A 24713-nucleotide genomic window follows, 5' to 3' on the forward strand; every position below is an offset into this window, starting at 1 on the left:
TGAACAAATTAGAGAAAAACCCCCTCCCTATACTTATTTCAACTTTTTAAAGACTTGACTGTGGTACCCTAAGGAAAATAATTTAACATATATATTGTTTTTTTCAAAAAAAAAAAACTATGTTATAAAATAAATATTGGCAGCAAAATGCTAAAGTGGAGGCATCCAGACTCTCTAAGCAAAGGCTGCATTAACAAGCTGCCAGGAGCCCAACAGCTGCATCTAATTTTCATAGAAGGGAGCAGATTGCTTCAGCTGCCCCCAATAGGAAGGTGAGGCCCAGGGTCTATCCTGGCAGGCACAACTGCTGCTGCCCCAGATATCCCACACACAACAGAGCAACCTCTCACCATGTCCCATGTTCTACTGAGACTCTTTCACATGGAGCAGTATGTTGGCATTTTCCCCGTCCCATCCCAGTAGTGTGGGAATGAGGCTGTGACAGGAATAAGAGCGCTTAGCCACTTCCTAATCCACCCGTACTCCATGGTTACAATAGGGTAGGATGGAAAATAATCATTGACTAATGCAAGCCCTTTTAGGCACTCAGAGAAGAATGGCTTCCCTAGATGTTAATAGGTCTGTTAGATATCAGTTTCAAAAGTCCACGCAACTCAAGCTGTGCATAAAGGCAAAAGTTTAGGCAAGCAGAACTGCGGTACACATCTTTCAGAGGATTTGTTTTTCACCCAAGTCTACGAAATATTATTTATGATTCCACGACTGCTACCAGTTGCTGATGATGTCACTCTTGGCTTTTTATATCTTTTCTGCCACCTGAATTTCAACTTCAAGAAATCCTACACTGCAGTGAAAGGCAGGAAGATGTCAAAAAGCATGTGCTATGACTTATCATGCCCCAAACGTGCTGAGAACACAGACACTATGTAATGCCTGATAGAGTGCTTTCGTGTTGGGACATCAACAGCTTTTCCTTTGTCAGTAGTGCTAAATGAATTGGAAGATTGCTGTGCTACAGCTTCTCAGTCAGAAGAGCTGTCAGCAGCTTTGCAATGGCCATCTGGGGAAAAGAAACACTTGGCCCAAAGCAAGATGACGTAACAGGCGAGGAGCACTGGCAGGGACATGGTGGATTATATTAAAAACCTATCTTATTTGTTAGCTAGCTGTGGATGACAGCACTGAAGCTCACAGTAAAATGTTTTTATGATGCTCTGTAAATCCCTTGGGTTCACCACACTTGTGTAAATCTTGAGCTCATCTATTGGCCAGGAATGAAACAGAAGTCAGTTATGTTTCATTCAAGATTAAAATTGTTATTTATGTGTAACTTAAATAATAGTTGCTGCACAATGCAGAAGCCTGTCAACTGTGTTTTGCATTTTTTTGGCACCTTTTCAACACATTTTCCTCATACACTTGTTTGATAAGAGATCATAAATGCTCTATTTGCTGTGCTGTGGAAAACTAATGGTGTAAGTTAATGTGCAATATGTATTATTTTTGTTCCACACAGAAGAAGAGAAAACCCATCACAGCAATGACAAATGCCAAAACTCAAGTGTTTGCTACCCCAGTTTTATGAAGAACAGAATATGCTTTGTGCCTGGCAAGGTTTAATCACATTAATAAAAAATAAATCTTATTGATTAACAAATAATATAGTAATTCACACAAGATGACGATCAGTTCATGATGATTTCACAAGCATGCAAAGGCAGAATGCATAGTGGCAGAATGGGCAAGATATGGATCCCAGTTGGTAGCTAAGGCAGAGTGACTCTGTTTACGTCAGTTGAGTTTCTCCTGATTTACATCAGGTTAATGGAGATCAGAAGCTGGCAAACCCCCTTAGATTTCTTTCTGGTCAAATCTACAGCACAATGGCAAAACAATACTGATGAGGATGCAGTGAATCAGGAGACCAAAATTACCGCATCGCCCTTTTAACTCGACATGAAGAAGTTTGCATGGTTGCGGCCCAATTGGAGACCCTCCAAACTCAAAAACCAACCTGTGGACATGCAAAAGGCAAAGGAGGCAAAACCATGATCCTACTTGCAACTTCATTATTTAAAGAACACTCAAAAATGAACAAGCAATACAGAGACTATTTACTACATCTGATGTTAGCCCACTCTCTGGGATATGATAGTCCTTGCTGAAGAACCTCAGCTAATAGACTTTCATCCTGGCAGTTTCTAATACATGTGCCACTTTACTAATAAAATCGTGTAAGCTGAAATGTAGCCAGAGAGGTACAGAAATCCAATGTGGTATTTATTTAGAAGAAGATATTTGTCACTGAAGTCTGCATTAGCAATCAAGCTTGCATTCACTCAGAAACGGAAGAAGAAAAGTACCTTGAATGGATTTCAGAGGATCACCTCTGTCAACCGGGACTTCAGCAGAGACCTAGATTTAATTTACAGTTTTCTCAATGGAAAGGTGAACAGTAAGGCATGTCCTGGAAATTAAATTTTGATGATTAAAGACATTGTTTATTACACATGAGCTTGCTCCTGGGCTATTACTGAACCTAATTTTGTTTCCTTGTAGATTTCAGTATGATTCACTGAAAAAGCTTCTGAAAAAAAACACGTTTGCATAGTTCTATTTGCTTGGTGTGTTTGTTTGCAGTTACCATAGTTTTCAAACATATTCCTTTAAGAAGCAGCAAAATCCAGGCATTAATGAGGTGTCATAAATTCACCAAAAATTGCAGATGCATGCATTGTCTAAAAAAAAAATTAAAACCCAAACAAGTTGCAAATGAAGCAGATCTGAACTCTGGCTTCTAGCAGAAACCTCTTTCTAAGAGATTACATATCAGGACCAGATCATGCACTTCTGTGCATATTCCTGAAATCAAAATATTTGAGGCTTTTGTTTGTGATACAAAGAGAAAATAAAGGTTAGTTGCAATACCACAGGACAGAGATATTGCATGTAGCTGAAACAGTCAAGGTCTCAGAGACAAACTGAAGGACACCATCTCCACTGCTTGCAGAGCAGGTATCATCAGGGAGAATTATTTCTCTACCATAGCCTCAAATTAGCTTCAATTAGATAAAAAGAAAGAACCAAACAAAATCAAACACAAACAGTATGTGCTGTTTCTCAAATAGTATTGAAAAGACTGAAAATATTTCATTGGAAAAAGTGTGCCATTCTTCAGCTACTCAGTTAAATTATTGAAAGGAACATCTGAAGCTATGCATAGATGTAATTTCAGCTGTGTTCTCTATCCAGAAATTAATCAGAAAAATATGGAAACCTTGCCTTTTACCATGAAAACTTTGAGTAGTATTTGATAAACAGACTTACAGGTCCCTGTTTGGATGTTCAGATGATAAGTGATAGCTATAAAAGGCATAGAATGACCACCAATGGTATGTGGGTTGTTGTATAGCAATAAAGGGAAGAATTGGGAGATGCAAAATTTTGCTCTCTTGGCATAGTATTTCACAACTTTCATATAGCTAAATAAAGGAAACACTTGAAAGAAACAGTACAAAAGTCATAGTTGAAAAGGCAGAAAGTTTTTTAAAAGTATGTGTTTTGTGGTTGCTCCTGTGTTACTTAGAATTTTCCCATAGCTTCCAGTTGTAAGTAATTCCTTTCTCCTCGTAAAGCATACATTTTTCCTGTAAATTCAGAGGTGGTAGGAGAGTTTAATGCTCTGGTCTAGGACCCAAGTTAGTGGGGTTCTGCTACCAGTTTGAAGCTGTGTCCTTAAACCAGTCATTTCTCCATCTCCTTTTGCGGGTTCATTCTTTTCACTTTGTAACTTCTTGACCATTTATGGTGCTTTGTTCACCCATTGAACAGCTGTCAGTTTGCCTGCATTCCTTCTCTCCCGTCATCGGGATGGTTCGAGGTTTTCTTCCTAATCGCACCTAATTGGCTGTTCAAAACACATAATCCTCTTCAGAAGATTACTGTAGCAGAGGCTTTCAGGAAATGCATGCGCTTGTGTTATCGAAGATCTCTGGCGCAAATGGCTTGTGGCTTTCTACCCAATCCCCTACTACCACATCATTAGAGATGTTTGGAAGAATGCACAAGCAGCTTCCAAATGTCTTCTGCTGAGTTGCATTTCCTCTAGGAAATAACAATGACTGAAGGGGGAGGTATAGGTTTGGGCTGATGCTTTGGAGTAGGTCATGTAGTATAACAGCAAACTGGATCGATGAACAGGAATTTTAACGCAATGAATTGCATTCTAAGAAGCTCACAACACGCACAGTTTAAATGATTTAATTTTATCAAAAGTAGAAATAAAATCAATATTTACAAGAAACTATTCATCTACCATCAGTGTTTTTTCCTACCCAAAGGCTGAAAGATGTGATACTGCAGTCTACTGAAATCTTTGATCAATCAAGAGGAAGAGAAAAGGTGAGGAGAAAAGAGAGAAGGAGAATTACAGAAGAATTAAGATTCCTAACCTGCTAAAGACCCAATAGCTACTGTTGGAAAAGGGATATCTTCTATAATAACCACATTTATTATGCATTGGTAGTAAAATCCTGACAGGTTTATCAAGTCATTATACAGAAACCCTACCACCAGTGCATGCTCACATACCAAAAGCCCACAATCTAAAATTACATGTTTGGGCATTCATTGGATAAGAGTATTTCGGGGGGGACTGTAGGGGGAAAAAATGAGAAGAGATAAAAAGAAAGACTCTCCTAATAACACGAGAAGAGTCGGGCATATCTGCAATTCTTGACAACTACATTATTTCCACTATCATTATCTCAACATTACCCTGTAAGCCCCCTGAAAATACCCTGGAAAAACTATACCTCAGAATCCAGTGACCTTAGGAAACTATGAGTTTTAATTGCCTAAACTAACATCCTCCTCTGCAATTTCTCTCTTTACAAAAGTTCCTAACAGACTTGCAGTGCCCCAGACAGAAAGAGAGCAGTGGTATGGCACACAGCATCTTTAAACACAAACAGGTTAAAAAATAAGCCAAAATACTGCAAGTTTTCAAACCAGCTTCCAAGAAGTTAGATGTTCTGATAGACCAGAAACAACATGAGTGGAAAGTGAGGCTGTGTTTTTGGAGGAAAGGTCATGATGACACTTAAGAGCGAAATCTGGTTTACCCAAGAATAAGTGCCAATAAACACCTTAAGATAGAGAATTGACCATAGGCCTCCTCAATCACGCTGGAGATGTGTGAAATTTATTGTAGATCTCCCTGTTATTTACCTCACTAGAAGCAGCACAATGCTAAAAGGCAAAAATAAACAAACAAACAAACAAACCCACCAGTTGGTGAGGCTGTCAAACAAACTGAAGCGGGAGATGAAGGCGGCAAGACCTCATTCAGCACCATGACACAGCACGGTAGATACAGAGGTCCCAGTTCACAGCTCACACGTCCAATGTTATGTGGTCAAGTCAGTGGAGACCTGGGAACCTCAGCTCCCATCTTGTGATGCTTGTTTATTTGATTTATACCAGAACAGTAGAGAACAAAGGCAGAGCAAAATTAGGGGTCATGCAAAGTTTGTTGATAGTGTGGATGAACATTTCTAGGTTCACAGAATTCAACTTAGGTAGATCCAAAATTAATTTCACTGATAAATTTGTCCAAAGTCTTCCTTAACATTAGTGTATCAGCAACCTCCACTGCAGCTACAAATTAGAATTCACACAAACATGTTCTAAAAATGAAGTTATAATGGAGAATTTGAATAAACTGACCTGAAAATGAGTCACCCTTGCCTCTCTGAGACCTTCTAAGCAAAATCAGAAAGAGGGAACTTTCTTTTCCATGTTGGCTCTGTTACAAGTTAAAAAAAAGACAAAGTATCATCTTTAATCTTTGCACTACAAAAATTAGAAATATTAAATAATAATTTTAAAAAATGGCCAGGTTTACTTAAAGACCTGAGAAGCAAAGCGAAGGATATCAGAAATGTGAGAATTTACCCAGAGGGGTTTGAGCAAAGAAAGCACCAGAAGGAGGCATGATTGAAGCAGACTAACATGAAAATGGGGCTGAACCCACAACACAATCTCAGGGCCCTGGGTAAAGTTTTTCTATTAAATGCCAGACTTTAAGAAAAAAAAAAAAACAACAGCTGCAAATTGAGATATCAGACTTGTTATTCAAAAACTTTCAACTTTTCCATGTTTCAAAAGAGTTCAAATTTTCACTGAAGCATGTCTTTTTTCTTTCTAGAGTTAGAACTAATCAATAATTTAATAAGATGCTGTCCACTTATTTTGTCTACCCCATCTGAAGCAGGAAAACCAGAGAACATTTTGCTAAAGAAATTTGGAAATGTAGAAAAGAAATTAAAAGGCTCCTAAATTTTTCAAAAAACAAAGCACTTGCTGCATGCTAGGACAGAGATTTTTGACTGGATTGACCAGGGAAAAATGATCCATGAAGAGGGTTTAGACATTGAGCTTTGATAGATGGTCACAATAACTCTAATAAAGCAGCTGTTGTTGGCACTACCAAAGTTTACATATCAGTTTATGACAGTGTGATGTTTCAGTATAGTATTGCTTAGTAGCAATTAGTTTTATTTGGAGTGACTAGGTGTTCAGTTACTTACAGAGGCCCATGGCGTTAAGAACAATTCAGGCTTGATTTGCAAATTTCAGCTTTGAAAAGCCTTCCAGTATTACACTTATTTCTTGCAACCCTAAATCCAGAGAAAAAAATGATGGAAGCAATGCTTGCAATAAAAAACATTTCAGGCATTGTAGAATGTACGAGATAAGGCCAAGTTACCTAAAACCAAATTATCTAAATGTCAGTGCTGCTACCCGCTTATCGGAGTGGAATTGGTTCCAGCCAGAGCTGCAGCACTGGTGCAGCTCCACCTGAAGAGCATTTCTGAGGCATCTGCAGAGAGCAGCTCAGCATCAAGTAGACAAGCATAAGGTCGTCCCTCTTTTCCTATGCACAGGCTTCCTCCACCCTGACATCCTGATCTGCTGGGAGAAAAATCATATGCCCTTCCAGATGAGGCTCTGTTTGTGCTCTGTGCTTGCAGGGACTGCACTGATATGGCAGGGTCTATGCTGGCACAGGGGATCCGGATCACTGGTCCAGGTTAGATAATGGCTAAAAAACCTCTTGGCACAACAGCGTTACAGGAGTGTTGTCTGTTGTAGAAGAGAATTGCACACTTTCCTGTGGAGAACTCTAAATCTTATATAGAAACTGGTTCCCCAAAACAGGAGGTATTTTAATTGTTCCATTAATAAAACCTTAAATATCAACTGCTCAGATGCCAATGATGTTAAAAGAAACATAAATATGAATTGTCCAAGTTTTAATATCCCAGTGACTCTAAGATACTTTATCAGTTATGCACACGCATTTTGATTGAACTGCACTTGCTTCTGGAACAGAGGCCCTTCCCTTAGTTAAACAAGGTATGAATTAATAAGATTAACATGGTGCTACTCTAGTAATATTTGCCCTTGTATACCACTCATGGATAGTATACAGCATGTGATATACTCCAGTCCTCCACATGTTAATTCCAGGTCACAGTTTAATTAACCCATGCATAATATATTTGAGGGATCTCTGTGATGTGATTGCTTTTGTGTTGGGGGTTTAATTCAAGAATTGTTTCCCAGATCTCTACTTCGAGCAGGGAAGACCATGCTGGTGCTAGCAAAGGCACAGCAGCCTTCGGAAATCATTTGCCAGCAATAGGGTGAGATGAGAATCAGCAGTACCGTGATCTTCCACGTTAAATTGCCATCTCCTCCAAGCAGCCTCTGACGAGTCTCAGCCAGCCTGGGTTGCAAGCTTACGCATACGTACAGATCTCTAGTGATTTTAGCTTCTTCTTTTCCAGCATGTAAACTCAAAATTGATTCCAACACAAATGTCTGTCTTTGGACCACAGCTGAAGGGTGGTTGGTTACTTTCCTGTGAAAGTTAGACCTTGTGTATTACACGAAACATTGTAAGCACTGACACTGAAGCTTTGAAATATTTCACAGAGAGTGTTTTCAAGAAGCCACCCTATGAGATTCTCTGAAGGAGTTACAAAAAGCTCACAAAGGTACAAATAATATTTTACCGGTATCCCTTCTTGAATTTACATCTTTTGCCTTGTGTAGAGACATGGTCTCCTGGCTCTGTAGTAATAAGTATTAAGATTTTAAATTATTCAAGTTAGTATTATTTGCATTTAAAAATCAAAGTTACTTATAGCCACAAAGTAGGAATTAATCACTCACAAACATATATGTAATATTGAAATTTGTGGTAATATTTCTAATAATTAAGAAATTACTGACTAAATTAATCTAAGCAGTATACATTAAGTATAGTCAAAGATACAAGTATAATGAAAACAAAAGTTTAAAGAGTTCGAGGGCATGATATCAAAAAGACAAGTATATCCAATTATTCAACACCAAATGTTAATCCGATGAATAAAAGCACCAAGGGTTTAAAGTAATTTGGCTACCACACACAAATTACTTTGCTACAATAATCACATGCTCAGACTAATCATGCACCTGGTTCTAAAATAAACCTCACAGTTTAAAACACGAAGCAGAGGGTTAAGATACTGATGTTGAGGGTGATAAGATACAATTATGTGTTCATCATGTTTTAGACAGGGTTGTTTCAAACGTCAGTGCTAGCTTGGTCTACAGCAGTCTAAAAGTAAGACTGAGCCTGTTTATCCAACATAAGGAGATACACCCTTCTTTTCTGATAATACTACAATTTGCATACAAACATACTGACAGGGCAGCAGGAGAAGAAAGAAACAGGACAGTTAATTGGTGTCATTCATACATACCTTATGCTCACTTCATTTCTTTAATATCAATTTAAGTCAGCCCCCACTACTTTTCTCCATTTCTGTGGTCACTGGTGGCATTTCTTTCTCAGACAATATTGTGCTTTACACAACCTGTGCCTTGAAAAGGTCTGCAGAAAAAAACAATGCATTTAAACTTCTGAATACGCCTTGTCCCTCCTTACGACAAATTGCGTCTGAACGTACACTTAAAATCACATATCTCCTATTATAAACCATATCGGTGCTCCACTGTTTTCAGATTCTTCTGTACCATCTTTGTTCCAAATTAGTGCCACCGGTTTCCAATAGCAAAATACCTTATTAGTCAATTGCTATCAATTAACCTTCAGCAACCACACACTGCATTACAAAAGGATTACGAATGTAGATCAGATCACAGTCCATCACAGGGAGGGAATTAGGTGTATACATAATCAAAGTCCATTACACCATATACTGTGTGTAAATTACCACAGCAGGGCAGCATTGGTGTTTTCACTATATCTGAAAAACCCTTGATGCATACTAATACTTGTTGGGCTTTTCGTGTGATGAAGGGACCTAGCAGTAGTTAGTAGTCTGACTAAGACCTATGGTATTACAATTTAACTTAATTTCACTCTCCTGTTTTTCATCAGCATTTCATGTCAGGACATTTTATGCATTTCTTATGCCCAAAGAGAAATTTTCTTCCCTACAAAAAAGACCCAGATCTATTAATGAAAATTAGTTGTGTTAACACAAAAAATAATGAACCTGAGATCACAGGAATTATTTCAGTACAGAAATTAATCCGACCATGCATTACGTACTACACATGAAGAATTCCTAGTTTTCTCCTTGATTCCCATGTTTTCTTGGTATTCAGATATCACATTTTCTTTTTGTTCTTGGATCTGGCAGATCAACAAATATAGCAGAATTTGTAGTCCTTCCTATTTCCAGTGCCATGATGAACCTCCAGCAGCAGTGCTATCACAGCTGACAATTAAAAACATAACAACTTACTGTTGAGAACTGGCAAGTGATGCACTCAGCAACCTGACACTCCTTCATTTCTAAAATGCTGCCTCGACTCTTAAGCTTCGTGATCCCTGTTAACACCAATACAGATTGGGAAGCTGAACTCAGATGTAATGACTGCAAGCTCTTAGAGATCGTAGCCGTGTTACTAGACACCAAACTGAATGGACTGCAGAAACAAGTGACAGTAAAAATGTTATTAACTGTTCCCAGTAGTCACTGCTTTGAGATAGAGATTCACCCCAATATTCTCTCTCTCTGGTCCTTTGTGATAAAACAATGTATGACAGAAATAATATTTTCTCTCCAACTGCAGATTCTTGTGTCTCCATTGTCTTTTCTTGCTTTGTCTCACCCCTAACATTCCTGGTGTTCCCCAATTATTTGTAGTGTTGGCTGGTCTAAAGAAAACTGAAAATCAAATGTGATCCCCTAAGGAGTCATTTTAAAGTAACACAGGCTACCTGTAGCAATGAACCTACTGCTTAGAGGCTAACCCAGGCTTATGGAAGCCATGGACAAAGACCACTGAAACCAATGGGGCTTAGATCTGTCCTATATTCAAGAAACCTTCCCGTGTTTTGAGGCAATACCAGCTGCTTAATGAGATTTGCCTTTTCACAGAGTCAGGACCTGGTGACGCGTCTTAGAGGAACCTCGCTCTAGGATTCCCCATTAGGATTTGGGCATCTTAGAGTGGGAATGTGTCTGTGTTCTCACGTGTACAATCCTCTCTTCATCTTCAAAAACAAAACCAAACTGCATCACTGAACCTGACCCTGGCAGACTTATGGCTAATACATTTGTCCATCCCACCACATGGTTGTGGCTTCTGCAGTCGAACTTGTGTGTTAAGCATGCAATTGTATGGAGACAAATGAACCACATTATCATACCAACCGCACTGACCAAACCCCAGATGAACACAAGCCAGCAAGAGCAAAAAACCAGAAAGTGGGAAAGAACACACTATTTCTAAGGAAAACGCTACTTCTCAAGGATCATTTTTATTCTATCAGGACATTTTTGTTTCTGAGGAAGAAGTGAAAATGCAATTAGAGGAAAAGACCTAACATATGAATGTCATTTGTATGGCTAAGCAGAGATAATATAGTGTTCTGCATTTAATCCTACTCCCTGTCTTTCTAGTATAATGCAAATGAAAAATTGAAACTTTGGTAAAACAAGCTTCATTAAGTTGTAGCACTGTTTAATTAATAATAGGGTTCTAAGTTACATCATTCTCTGCTCTTTCTTCCTGCAAGGTTTTTAATGTGTTTCCCTAACACGAGCTGAAGAAATAAGGTTAAAGAAATGAAATGACAACTCACACTGTGAATTTTGTCTTGTACTTTTAAGCCACTTGCTATAGGAGGCAAAAAAAGTAAATTCCGACACTTCTGTTGGTTTCCAGGTTTGTTCTTCCCCCAGTGCAAACACATACAAAACCCAGTTCTGAAATCCCCTACCTCCAGTTCTTGCTCCCATTCTTTACCTTGTGCAGTTCTTGTTCTTGCTGCTTCCTCCATGCCACAGCCAATCCACCCTCTCACTGCCTCTTTTCTCCCAAAACCATTTCACCCTGTCACCCTCCCACCCTCTCCTGGTCCTTCCCACAAGCAGCTGAATGGAGGTTGGCACTTGAAAGCATCCTGACTTGTTACATCCTGGTTGCTTTCTCATGGTAGTGCTGAACACCCCTGTGACAATCAATGTGCTGCACAGGTGCGTAACTGGAAGCAGAACTGTAGGTTTGGGGAACCCAACATATTTTATAGAGGTTGCTGTCTAACAGAGGTAGTTCCTGTGACCCAACCAAAGTTCCTGTGATCCATCACATTTTACACCAAGAACAAGTACAGTGATGTCCCTGATACTGCTGAAGTCAAAGGCAAAATTACCACATTTCGGGGATGCCAGTTCGAGCCCAGTCAGCCAGTGACCAAATAATTAGACCCTCATTTGCCAACTACCTACACTGGTTTTCCAGACCTACATTCCCAATTTATGCCACCATAAATGAAGGAAGAGCTATGTACTCAGCCACTTGGTTGAACGTAGAGCTACAAAAATAGATGACTAATACTGAAGAGTTTCATACATGTAAAACCAATTCAAATGTCAGGAAGTGTCATATATGCAATGTACACACAATTAGGCTTCAGCCTGCAAAGAAACCGGGCAGAAAATAACATTTGTTCCCAAGTCCCAACACGTGATGCACTTCCCATTGTCTTCACAGATTAACACTTCGGCGTTTACATCCTGAAGGCACGGATGACAACAGAACATATACAGGAGCTTGTACAATAATCCTGCTAAAAGGTGTGCAGAGAAATCTCACAGATCATGCAATGCTCCTGCTTATCGTTCAGCCATACAGAAATACATTATAACTTTATTCAGCATTAAAACCGCTAACTTACTTTGGATATAACACTTTCAATAACCCATCCCCATGAAATTATTTTGCTACTATCTTGTTCACAGCATTCAATTCTTTATTGCTCATAATTATTTCAATGTGCTTGATTTTGCTCTTTTATTTCCACTAAGCTACAATTATGAAGCCATTTATTGTAGCAGACATCCTTGTATTACTAAGAACAGTAGACCTCCATCAGGCTATGTTGTTAATCTTACCCATAATGACAGAACTTGTAATATTCTGCAATCAAATCCATTTTACAGCTCGTTTTACAGCTCCAGGGTTAGTTGTACCAGTGACAGCTCCTGCGAGATGAGATAAATACATCTTTTACAAAACATGTAGAGCATTTATTCTGATAACATTTTGTGGTAGTTTTAATGTCTTTCACTACTTGATTTAATAACTACAGTATTCCATACAGTGGTCCAAAAATGTTAGTTTTCATATTGATGTTTGAAAAAAAAGTTATTCCCTGCACACTCTTTTTTGTCTTTTTTTTTTTTTTAACTACTCAGAGACTTAAAGAGTCATTATGAAGGTTTCAGTTTTAATTCTTCTTAAATCTGTTCTACAAGAAGCGATGCCTCTTATAGATTTCCTGACACCTTAATGACCCAGACTTTTAAAAAATGCTTTTTCTTTATTAGCGATGCTGGAAAAGAAACCAACATCAGCATTGCTTCTAAGGGAGAAACAAAAAATCCAACCACTTAAATAGCAATTGCACGTAAGGAATTTTATAAGTCTGAGTTTAATATACTTGTTTACAGTGGCAGGTAGCTTTAGGAACCAATTATATATAACTTAAGTACATTGAAATTGCTGTTGTGACTTACATTTATGGGGTGTGATATGAACAAAAGACCAGACTAGATTTTGACGCAGTTGAGGCAGGGGATCTGAATCTCTTTGAGCTTCGAGGGCGTTAGATGTTTGCTGACATTTATGGCTTTGGTACATCTTCGTGAGGTTTAACAGAACCAGAATATCAAACCAAATTTCCTCAGAAACTGGACTTGCTCTGATCTACCTCTGAACTTGATGGAGGCAGTGAGTGAAGTTCAACATGTGGTTTATTGAAGTTCATTAAAGGATCTGAAAATTTAAAAACATCACTTCAAATGTAAAAAAAAAAAAAGTTTATGGTTACAGAAGCAAGAAAGTCAATGGTTTATACAGGACAGAGTGCATGCAAGCATTACAAACAGGTATCAGAAAGCTCATTTTAGATACCATTTACTTCTTTTTACTGAAATCCTTCTGTGAGATTTTTTTAATCTGAATTAACAAAATCCAGACACTATTAATTTTACTGAAATGTTTCATAGCTGTTGTATTTGAAAACATCAGTGTTAGTGCACTAATACAAGCAATCCTTTTGACTCTTTGCTAGGACTATTCTCTTAATCAGCATAATAAAATAATCAGACTAGTTATTATTCAGCCCTAGAAAATCCTATTGATTTCACTGGGGTAGTATTAGACTTTGAACATTTACAGATGCTGGATTATACTCCTGGCAGCTTCTTATGGATCTCTCCCATCCTCCTCTGGTTTCTACCCTCCGTGGAGCTTTCCTCAGCAGACCCATGTCCTCCATAGAGGTTTCACTCAGAAGTCTTTATGCTATTCATTAGAGCCTGGGTGTCTTTTGGGATGTGAGTCAGGCCAAAAGGCAATCAGAGGTTGTTCTAACAGCTATTACTTTAAATTGTGGCTTGTTATGTTGAAGAGTCAATTAGCTGTAAGATATGCAATTAAATCAAACTGTGTTGTGTCTCATTAAATAAGATATGAAGCAAAGAATGATTTTTTTTTTTTTTCTTTTAAGACAAAGTTTATCCTGGTCTCTAAAACACCTGAGCAGCTTCCATGCATAAAATTTATCCTGGAGCTATTTGGTATAAGGTTTCCAAAATATTACATGTCCTTTGACTCATTGAGTTTAATGAAAGCTGAGTGGGAAACGCATGTCTCAACCCCATGAAAGCATAGTATTGTATGTATTTTAATTGTTCTGTTAGCGCTTATTTATCAAGACAATGCCAAAACACAGGAGTAAGAAAGATAATCCCTCAGATGAGTGACGGACAACTCCTTGTACAGCTGCAGAAAAAACAGTTCACAGAAACAGTCAAAGCTGTTCAACTGTCAGCACATTTGACCAAGAGCTGCCAAAATGGAAACTGATACAGGAATTAAACATTTATGAAATTCAGAATTTCACAAATTTCACAAGATCCAATGCAGAGGATCCTCAAGATCTCACTTTAACAAAGTATCTGAAGTCTCACTGAAGACCATACCATACTTCCTGAATATGATATATTTGAAACAGTTCATGTTTCCAGTCACTTCAGACTCCAGTTGATGTAAGACCTAGTCAAGAAGCAGGTCTCATTCCTCTTCAGAGGAATGTGGAAGGAAGGCAATATTATAAATTATAATTTAATGTAAAAATAATAAGAAAAGCAACATTGAAAAGATATATTTGCACTATTCTTCCCTCTTTATTTTAATTATTTAAAAAGGGGGAGGGGAAGACATCTAGAAGTCTCTCTTGTCTGCCAGTTACTTCTAGTACTTTCTGTTTATAGGCTTAACGAGCCCCAGCTGACTGATAAGGACTGAAAACAGATAACACAGCTACAGCAAGTAATTAAAAATGGTTGACTCAGATTGTTTAGCCACTTGCTGTTGCAGATGTCTGTTTTTAAACTTTTTGACTACTTTGATTGTAAAAACTCATATTCAAGAGCCAGGATATCTGCCAGAGTGTCTGACAGGGTCACCACGTGCCTGTACATTTTTCAAGACTTATTTTAACCCACATCTATTTCAGTATTGAGTTGTCTGCAATTAGCTGTTAATGATAATCTGCTATAAAAGGCAACTTCTCAGGAAGCAAACGTGAACCAAAGAGAGAGGTCTGGGAGTAGAGTTGAAGCTTGAAGAGTATGGCAACATGAGGTGTGAGCACCATGTCCCTCTGGTGGGAGGGAACCAGCCTTCACAAACTTGTCTCCCTCTCACATTGCTTCAGGGGCAACAAGAAAACACCCTGACCCCTATCCTCAGAAGGTTGTAAGGTTGTCATCTAGCCCCCAAGCATTAATTCAAACTAATCTAGGTCTCACTGTGTTCAGAAACACTAATGGTTGTTCCTGATGTGCTGTCTTAATGCCATAAAATATCATTTACCTCATCTGTACCTTGCAGCTCCTCGGTGGTTCCACGGGATTCACAGTGCTGGGATGCAAGTCCCCGTTGCTGGCTTCCCTCCAGAGAATGTCCAACAGACACTCAGGACTTTCTTATTCAATGGAAGAGGCAGAAATGCAGCTTTTGGAGGCTTTTCGCTTCTCTTACAGGAATCCTCAATCTGACAGTCAAGTTAAGAGAGTTGTAACAACATGATATAATAATCTGGCATTTCTGCAGGTAGCTCAAGTCTTGCTAGTATTACAATAGACTTTATTGTCTGCTAGTGGTTACTGCAATTGTCCTGTAAAACAGTGCTCAGGTAGGTCACTCAATCATCGCTATTTTTTTTCCATTTTGGGCTTTAGTCACCTCGTCTAGAAAAATGTTTTCTGACAGACTTCTCAGCAAGTATAATCCAGCATTTTTGGCAAATCTGTGGAGAATGGCACCTAGAGTTAACACAAGAACTTTGGTGAGCTTTTAACAGGAAGGGCTCAGACAAATGTGTGGGTCACCTGTAAGAGGTTACCAATGCCAGACCTTTCTATCTGAAACCCGCAGCTTTCTAGCATGCCCACAGCATGTGGTCTTGGGAGTTTCTTGGGATCCTTGTTTTGAGGAGCAAGATGGGAAGTCTGTAGATCTTAGAGTGAACACAGCAAAATAAGAAAAATGGATGGTATCATGTTGAAACATTGATGCAATGGTTTGCTGGGTGCTGCGCTGATAATCTCATGCAGCTGAAGCGGTGTCTTTCCAGGCAGAGGCATGGACTGTGATGCTGTTTAATGGTAGAGTATGAGCTAAGGGATTGGGAAAACATGGTGCTCCCAAATCCTAGGTGCAATTCAGATTGTTGTGGGGTTTTCTTAAAGAATAAACATGGTTAACTTTCAAAATTGAAGGACTCTGGTTCCCACTGTTGTTGGAGGCAGACATTAGAATTTAATGAAAGATGATTACAGAAGTTACAGGATAAAACTCTCCCTCCCTAACTCTCTTGCTTGTGAACAGTGGAATCTGCTTTTGCCCCTCCAGGCCAAATGCACAGCAGACCATTTACACTGGGGATGGCTGAGGCTCAGAGAAGGGTTAAATCTGTGTGAAACCCATCAGCATAGCCCCTCAGCTCCAAAATATGTTTTCCTTCTGCATATTTCTAGTCATACTAAAAAACCCAGCTCTTTAGCTCCATTAGAAAGACAAATTCAGTGAGAAACTCAGCTCAATTTTAAGACTGAGGATTTAGAGACATTCACATCAGACATTCAGGTGAGTTTAATCCAACTTAAAATGCATGTAATTTGACCACCATATTTCTTCCTCTCTTTATCTTATGCTTTTGTAATGTCAAGAAAAATCTACAAGACACGTAGACTCTAACAATGTGTTTCTCAGTCTGTGGTCTCTGCTACTGCGAAAACTTTCACAAGCTACTCCTTTGTTTAGAACACTTAAGAGTTTCTTGTGTGCTCTTGGTAAGTCACTACATTATTTACAACTCTGCACCACTTGGGTTTGTAAATGCAAATGTCTTAGTAAACTTTGCAGTTGTCTCCATCTATTCTCAGAGTAATCTTCAGACTAAGAGTGAAATGAAAAATCAAGATACAAACTGTCTCTCATTTGCTAAAAATTATGCCTTTCACTGCTAAGATTGTAACTTTTAATTAGGCAAGAAATAAATATATGAGAGTTGGGCAGACTATAAAACTGTAATTACCTTTTAAAATTACTCCTACCAAACAAATTAGCCACAGCACAGAATAGGAGCAAATCAATAGCAACAGTAAAACTAAAAAGATTTTGCTGATCTTGTATTGTCTTTGGATGCAAACTGTAAAAGATGTCCCCACAGGCCTCACAACAATAACCTACAGAAGTATGAGACACAAAGGATATCGAGCTCAAAGATGCTTCAGTTTCCCTAGGTGGTGAGTGCTCGTCCCATCAAACCACCTATTAGTCACAAACTCATACAACCAAGAACTCTGAGGCCTCTTGAGGTCTCCTGTCATCTTGAAAGAGATAATACCAATGAGAGGCACTAGTTCCTCTTGAAGCATGTTCAGTTTATTGTTTTTCAATGGCTCAAGCAATTTATGGTTGTGATGCTGCCAACACATATAAATAAGTTTGCATATCCACTCTTCAGCAAAGGTCTGGAGGATCACTGCAAATTAGTTAACTCAGAGAATTAAAACAATAAGCAGATAGAAGCACTTAAAATAATAAGATTTTGCCGTAAAACAACAACAACAACAAAAATTGTTGCTACACCTGATATAGAAGTTATTAACTCACATATAGCAATGGTGCATTTACAAATGTTTTGTATCGTTGTATACTTCATAAAAGTTGCAGTTGGAATTTGCTGCATCTGAATTTGCTACTGCACACTTCTAGTTCTTTCTGAAAACACTGAACCATACAGCTATGTTTTGTAAAAACGTTCATTTTTCAATACTGAATACTAGTAAGGTTTGTATGTGAAAAGTGAAAAACGTTGCTTTTAGAGACCTGACAGTAGGATTTCTGTTTTTTTTCTTTTACCTGCTATACACTGTAACCCAAAAAATGCAGAGAAATAATCTCACTGAAAATACCTGTTTAGGTGTCCAGTGCAGTTGATACATTTTCAAGAGCTATGTTTGTGTGTTTGCATACGTATACATTCTAGGCTTTCTACAAACCATAATGATAGATTTATTTTAAAATAAGTACGTATAACACAAAATACTCTCTGTCAATATGTTTGCATATCAGCAAAGTAATAAATAGGCTTAGGAAATCTTTCAGATAGGATATTAACTGTAATCAACGGTGTATTAGTTATACCACTTACCATTGCAAACCTCACATACAGAACCATCATTTTAGGTGTAAAGATGTGTTGCACGGCAATGCCTTACAGTCTCCCTATAGAGTAGCTGTTGTGTGTGTGAAGGCTGAAAGGTAGGAATAAGGTTGATATTCATTATGATAAACAATATCTGTTCTACTGTTCTAATTATTCATTTACAGCCATCCTGCTTATTATTACGCTGTTAGTTGGAGTGTATTTTAAGTGGCAGTTCTATTAGCTGTGTTTTCTTGTACAATTTACAGCAACAGAAATCAATGTATCTTCGATACAAAGCACAACCAGCATTCAAAAAACTTCTTTTAATTATCTTGAGTTGTATGTTGCATTCCAAAATGCTAGAAATACTAAATGCTTTCAGATTCACCAGATACATTCAAACAGAGATGACGCACTGTAAATAACCTTTAGAGAATTCACCACTCCATTAGTTGAACCTGTACACTAAATGTGAATCCTTTAGGAAGTAAAAAAGGTAGTGGGTGGTCATATATTTAAAGATACTCTTTTTCTGGTGACACACAAGGAAACCTTAACTCTGCCATTGCTACATTTTGTGCACTTGGCTTTGCAAACAAAACAGAGCATGCATGTATTGGCATGTTTTCTGTGGTTTAGAACCACTGAGGAAGCACTGTATGGTACAGTAACTGCAGTCAGAAATGAGACTAATTTTTAGAAGACATATACCCTGTAGAAAGCTGACCACCCATACACAGCAAGAAATGCTTTCAACTGACTGATCCCCTCTTTTACTCTGGAAAAGGCTTGTACGCTGCGTAGAACTACTGTGGACAAGATGGGGTTTTTCCTGATGGGACTAACTCTGCCCCCCGGGCTGCCAGTCAGGGGGGTGGTGGAGCAGCATCCCCAGCATGAGATGCTGCAGGACCAGCTAACACAGCAGTCAGGCTGTGGACATGGCAGTGGACGGGACTCCCCAAGCGTCCACAGACCCCATGCGCTGGAGGAGAGCCCTTAAAGCCTGGTCAGACATCCCAAAGCCTGTTAAAAATCACAGTGAGGGGAGAGGTGGATGAACTAGATGAGCACAAGTGTCCTGTGGATATGAAAAATGCTCACTAGGTCTCAGTCAGTGGGGCAAATAATAATTGTGAATCAGAGGCTGGTATTGCTTCCACCACATTATTCAAGGTATGCTTCATTTCATTTTTAATATAAATGTCTGTGTTACGCTGTGTGCCTGTGGTTTCATATTCCCAAGAGTGAGACTGGGGAAGAAATACCTGTAAAGGTGACTACAGGGCTTAAAATTTAAGTCTCTAAAGCCTGGGAGCTTTAGGTATGGGCTTGAGCCATATGTTTTATTTATTTTAGGAAGGGTCCCCTAGACATATTATTGAACCAGCCTTGGTTACTGTTATTGATATCTGACATAAGGTTATACTTAATCACTAACATTTAGTACCACTGCTATGAGGAATCTGAAAAATCCAGTCTGACCAGCCAATCTACCATTATGGGAAATCCTTTCCAGACGCCAACAGACAACTGCATAAATAAAGCACACAGCAAAATATCAAACCAATGAATAAGCTGTCATATAAACAAGCCAAACAAGCTAGTAAAACCACACTAGCATGTAAAGTAGGAGAACAGAGATCTATGCCATCAGAATGAGACGTAGGAACCAGGACAGCAAATGCACTTTCTTGCAAGGGATCAGGCGATGGAAGGGCAGGCGGAACAGCAGAATCGGAGCTCTGGTTCCCACTCAGCCAGACATTTGAAGCAATAAGCAGTTCCTTTTTAAAAACAGCAAAGGAGGAATTGTATGTTTGTAGTATAGGACCTGGAAATGTGTGGGAGAACAGACAACTCCCCTTTCTTGCCTATAAAAGTTTGATAGAGGGCGTTTTTGACTACTTCTTTGGTGGGCCCATGCATGACTCATTCAGTAAACAGGGTTTCATCTTTATAAAATTAATCTGAGTGCAGGCTTCAAAAGCTGGCAAATGCTTCCATGGATTTGTAACTACTGTACATGTACCTTCAAGTGCAGTGAGGGAGATTTTAGGGGAAAGCCTCACCCTTCACAGCCAGCAGAATAGTACATTTTACTTTTTCATCCCTTCAGGAGAGACAACCACACTTTAAAGAGCAACAGAACTGAACAAACAAGTGACCAGTTCAGCAAGTACTGAAACTCTCCACCACTCTTGGCCATTAAACTCTGTTCAGGTTATACTGGATTCACATGTACAGATTTTAAGAAGCCAAAGAATACATAGATAGAATGATAGAATAGTTTGGGTTGGAAGGGACCTTCAAAGGTCACCTTCTTAGTCCACCCTTCTGCAATGTGCAGGGACATCTTCAACTAGATCAGCTTGCACAGAGCCCCATCCAGCCTGGCTTTGAATGTTTCCAGGGATGGGGTATCTACCACCTCTCTGGGCAACCTGTTCCATTTTTTCACCATCCTCAGTGTAAAAAATTTCTTCCTTGTGTCTAGCCTGAATCTACCCTCTTGTAGTTCAAACCATTACCCCTTGTCCTGTCACAAGACGGCCTTCTAAAAATTTAGATTGCTGAAGAACAACTGATACTCATCTTAGGTCAGAAACTGAAAGAGAATAATCTGACATAATTAAATCACCAAGAGTCAGAAGTGTGAAGTCCACACTGTTTACATCAGCAAAGTACTTAGCCCAGTAAGCTTATGTACTCACTCCCACCAGGCAGATTCCATATTAACCCTCTTCCAATATCTGTATTAAATACCATTTATTTATCTTCCAGCTTCAATGTTGCTGAATCTGCATTCCAGCTGAGACTCAAAAAGACATTATATCCATTTTAGCCTTTCTGAAAATGAGAGAAGTAGAAATCATGCAGCTCATGTACATCACAGTAACATTAAAAAATGAATTAGCAGACTAGTAACAGATGCTTTAATCATAGTGTTGCATATAGTAACCATCCTTTTTTTCCCACAAGCTAGGTCTGTAATTACTATGTATTTGCACACAGGACTAATATGTTAGACACGTGGCTGTAATGACAGTTTTTTGTTTTATTTTTCTGCATTAGTGTTGCTACATTTTTATTTTTAAAGTAGAAACAAGAATCCGTACAATGCCTAAAAAAACCACACACTGAAGTATTTTCTAAGAAATTAGTGGGTAAATCTGTCAGTGGAAAGTCATTGTGTGCCACTGAGTGTGGTTTTAAAAAAATAAAACCATCTATGAGAGTTGTGATATTGCTCATGTATACTCCACTTTTCCTCCAAAAGGAAGCTAGCTAACTCCTTGTAAGAATAAGTTTCACAAGAGTATTTTTTTTCTTCTCACACAGAAACATGTTTGGTTCGGGAATAAAAAAAAGATTAGTTGCTTGACCTATTGTGGTGGATCAGATAACTGAATCACTGTACCACGCTAATTTTAATTGAAATAAAATATCTGCAAAAAGTAGAAAATATCAGTTTAAATGCATGGTTCCTGGTTGACAACTTTTTAACCTTATTTCCAGCAGGAGGCAGTGGCCACAGCTGCACGGCACTGCAGAGAGCCAGAGAACAAAGGTTGTCTCTGTAGTTCTGCCATCGAGTTTTAGCTCTTCTTCACTGTTCTTCTCTAACCCAAATTCCCAAATGCCCATCTGATTGCTAAATTATAGTTAGGAACCTAGATAAGCTCCAAAGGTACCTTCGAAGCATTTAATTTTCATCCTTATGTCATGTAAAATTCTTAGACTCAGTTCAAGACCAGTATGTGGAAAGGCAGGGTGAATACAGGTTGATGAAATGGGTGGTTGATGAGTCAGTTATGGAGAAGGAGAGTTCATGAGGAAATGGGTAGAGGTTGTACAGATGGGAAATGGAAAGAAATAGTTAGGGTTTGGATGCCAAATATTGAGAAAATATTAACCTCTTGTGGCATTTTATTGTTTTGCTTTGGTGTTATTTTTTCTATTTCAACACTGGGGTAAAATAGGGGAGATGTTACTCTGTCTACCCATGTCAGGATCAGTTCTTGTGGCTTATGGTAGAGTACAACAACTTACCTTTATTTGACCTCTTTGACAACCCCAGTTGGAAGTCATAGGGTATTAGAGTCACAGAAGTCAAGGGCATCACAGATGTAACTAAGTTCAATTTAAACTGGTTTGCGTAGGTCCCTGCAGTACGAGCCTTAGACACCCATAACAGCGAGGAGTTCGGTATCGCCTGCTTTCACCACTTGGCTGCTTGTCAATGTATTAGTATCTTTGGAGAGTCATAAACAAGGTCCGGTAAGTGGCTTCCTACATGTGCTTTAGAACTTTTGTATTGTAGCTGTCAACACCTCCCAGCCCAATCTTGGACCTGGCAAGATGTCACCAACTGGTCAGTTTTTGACTCAGTTATCCTGAGCAATTCTCTGCCCTTCTAGTTTTAGTGGCCCCTCTGTACCTGGTTCTTCTTTTATATTTTCATTTTTCCTTTGTTTTTCCTCTTTGGCAGGAGCTTTCTCATCCCTTTTTTTCAGCTTTCTGTGGAGAGCCTGGTTAAAGATATCCTTAAATCTTTTTTAAATCTTTTTTTCCACCGTATCACTGGCTCATCTTATCTTTCCATTAAAAAAAAATGCATCTAATCTCTCTAGGCTCTTGGCACACATCTACCTTTCTGCTTCACAGCTGCCAGCCAAACTGAAATTTGACTTTATTGTTCTAAGATTGTCTCTGATATGACAAGCCATCATCTCAATATGGCTAAAATAAAGATCCCCTTTCTATTTTTCAGTCACCTCCCAACTCTTAGCTTTGAGTAGGGTATGTTTTCCCAGATATCTCTTTTCTGCATTCAGCTCTTGTGTCTGCTTTCTACAACACAGTTAGGGTGCAGACTTCTCCGTCTGCCTGTACAATGAAATGTGGGTATCCACCATATCCTTGGAGAAAGCAAATGCAAGTTTGACCAACAAATATCTATCCAGACGAGTATTGCTGCTGAGATCATTTTCCTTGCTCATTGCTTTGCCACTGAGTGCTTTCTCTATGCATTCTCTGTCTCTGCAGTGTCAGACATAAGTTGTCTTTGCTCTCCAAGCTCTTCACTATTGCCTATGTCCATTCACTATCAAGTGATTGACTTCTGCTGTGGGTCTTCATTCTACTTCCAGCTCCAGCCTCGCTCATATTCATGTTAGCCATAGAAATACATATCTTCATACTTTCTACCATGCTGCACTTAGAGTTACCCATAAATGCTGTGTGAAATTACTTCCTTAACCTCCTTCCAATCCATCTTTAAAACTCTCTTTGACAGTAATCACTTCGGGGATATGGTCTACCACTGCACAGGATGCTGACCTTTGTTACCCAGTGCTCTCTCCTCTGCCTGCATCTACCCATTTTCTGTCCTCTGGTATCTGGGTATTGGAAATACTTGACTGTGGGGACTATCGATACAACAAGTAGTCAGGTTCCTGGCCCATGACTGGCCTCTGATTCATGGTGATAGTAAAAAGAAACAACAATATCAATAAGAAACAGTAATAATAACTGAAATAACAATAATAAAGGAACCTCAGAAGTCTTTAGGTATTTAATACTAAACACACTTCAGTGCAGTTTTCTAGAACACGAAATAAAAAAGCAGTAGCAACAACAAGGAAGTATGGGGGATGGCAAACAAGGCCAAGAGAAATAAGAATCATGTCTTAAGATGGTATTTTACACTTTTTTTTTTTTTAAACCAATTCTTGTCACAAAAACAAAAAAACAAACCCCCAAAACAACAACAAAAACTGAACAAATGAAACGAAACCCACCCCGCCAACACCAAACACAAAAAACTCAAAACCGAACACTCCACAATCCAAACAAACAAAAAAGAGCTAAAAGCAGGGAGGAAAAGAAACAGTCATAGGAAATGAGAAGGAGACATGCGGATGACACACAGCATGTCAGACAAATAATAATAAAAAGCCAGGAAATTGTTGTCCCCTAACGATGACTTTGGCCCACAGTCACACATAGCACTGTTTACCCCTCCTACCAATATTGTTTGCATAGTTAACTGTAACTCATGCTATCATGTTAGTTTTAAAAATTATATTTACTCCTTCTTATATGAATTCCACTTGTAGAGCTTAAGGAAAACACATTTTTCTGCAATTATTTCTTTAAGATAGATGCTGTCTCAGTGCAGAACTAGCTCAATTTTGTTGCTTTTTACATCCTCATCTCTGACATCAATGGGAAATAACCATCTGTGTAACTACTCAAATACATCTGTGAGAAAAACCCATGCCAGAAAATAATATTACACTTCTGATCAACATCCCCTTAAGCAAGGAAGTTTGGTGACACAGACGTCTCTCTCTGTCCCTCCTCTCTGTGCCCACACAAGAGGTTCAGAGACCATGAGAACCTGGCTTTGAGTGCTTGACTTGTGCAC

At 38.8% G+C, this 24713-nt stretch overlaps 1 long non-coding RNA gene across 1 annotated transcript in view; it reads right to left on the reverse strand.

The window, feature by feature from the left end:
* Positions 1–7068: 7068 nt before the first annotated feature.
* The window catches only part of LOC139827948 (uncharacterized), a 58263-nt gene continuing 40618 nt past the window's right edge, over positions 7069–24713 (reverse strand). Inside the window, exons 5-10 of the long non-coding RNA XR_011739090.1 lie at positions 15436–15616; positions 13071–13329; positions 12447–12536; positions 9593–9761; positions 8778–8908; positions 7069–7888 (exon numbers count right to left, since the gene is read on the reverse strand). This is a non-coding gene — a long non-coding RNA (uncharacterized lncRNA). The remainder of the gene's footprint in view (positions 7889–8777; positions 8909–9592; positions 9762–12446; positions 12537–13070; positions 13330–15435; positions 15617–24713) is intronic.

This window comes from Patagioenas fasciata, chromosome 4 (genome assembly GCF_037038585.1).
Source record: "Patagioenas fasciata isolate bPatFas1 chromosome 4, bPatFas1.hap1, whole genome shotgun sequence".
Classification (NCBI taxonomy): Eukaryota; Metazoa; Chordata; class Aves; order Columbiformes; family Columbidae; genus Patagioenas; species Patagioenas fasciata.